The following is a 1,334-nucleotide window of genomic DNA, read 5'->3' as shown; positions in this document are numbered from 1 at the left end:
TCATTGCTTACTACTGAACTGTTAAACATAGGTTAGTTTGGTTTCCTATAGTAATAATTTTTGTGATTTTTCTCCAGATGTTAATTCAGCCTTCAAGAATGAAGTTGATATACTTCAATAAGTATTTATACTTTCCAATAGTTCATCTATATATCTGAATAATTGTAAGAAATTATTTATACCGTGAATATTGCATGGAGGCCACTAGATGTTGATAGAGGAATGAGAACTAATTACAGAAGTACAATGCTCAAGACTGGAAAATCATACTTCTCTAAATCTTTTTGTTGATGTCAGTAGTTCACAGGGTGCAAAAAAAGGCAGCCTGAGGCCAAATGCCTAAACCATGTAATTGAGAGCCAGCTTCAGCCTGTGGTCTTTTGTGGGCTAGAACTGTTGCAGCTGCACTCTGCAAAAGACAACAATGTCTCTTAGTATGAGTTGGCAGACTCCATCATGTAGGAATGGCATGAATTTTCAGGTATCAAAATACATCAAATGGGAATGATACAACCTCCTTGCTTAATGAGTTCATTGAAAAGAAAAAAACAGCTTTACACTTTTTCGAATTTTAATTTTTGAGTGGTCCTATCTTGAGCTAGGAGTTGGAGCTGATGACCCTTGTTGATCCCTTCCAATTATTCTATTATTACTCTATAGCTTATGTTTACTGGAGCATATTGCTGTGGAACTTAAAATCAAGGGGCAAATATGAAATGAATACTGAAATTTTAATAGCAGAAGTATCACTGGTCACAAGATAATTCCTATAATACAGTTTGCACAATGAACAGGGAGGATACAGTTTCATATCTTGTATGTGGAATAGAATTGTAGAATCATTTATTTTGGAAAAGACCATCAAGTGCATCTATCTGCCCGACCTACTGAGTCCTATTACTAAACTTTGTCCTTTAGTATATCATGAATATATCAGAGTATATCATGAAGTTCAGCTGAAATGGTACAATTCAGAGTTACCCAGATCAGGATATGAATAACTATTTTGTTTCTTAAAGTCGACATAAGTTTTAAAACAACAGATAGGAACATTTTTTCAACTTGTTTAGTAAAGTGCTCTCTATATATAAAGAATTCTAGAAGATTTTAATCTAGGCTGCAGTTTCTACATGAGTACATCTTGACTCTCTACAATAGGAACATCCTGCTATTTTTTTTAAACTTACTAAAATATAACTGAGACTGGTAAGAACTTATTCAAGATACATAGATCTCCATGAGGAAAATATCACAGAATCACACAGAATCACAGAATGGAAAGGGTTGGAAAGGACTTCAAGACTCATGAATCTCCAACCCCCCTGCCACAGGCA

Source organism: Meleagris gallopavo, chromosome Z, assembly GCF_000146605.3.
Source record: "Meleagris gallopavo isolate NT-WF06-2002-E0010 breed Aviagen turkey brand Nicholas breeding stock chromosome Z, Turkey_5.1, whole genome shotgun sequence".
In the NCBI taxonomy this organism is placed as follows: domain Eukaryota; kingdom Metazoa; phylum Chordata; class Aves; order Galliformes; family Phasianidae; genus Meleagris; species Meleagris gallopavo.
This window is presented reverse-complemented; position numbering follows the sequence as displayed.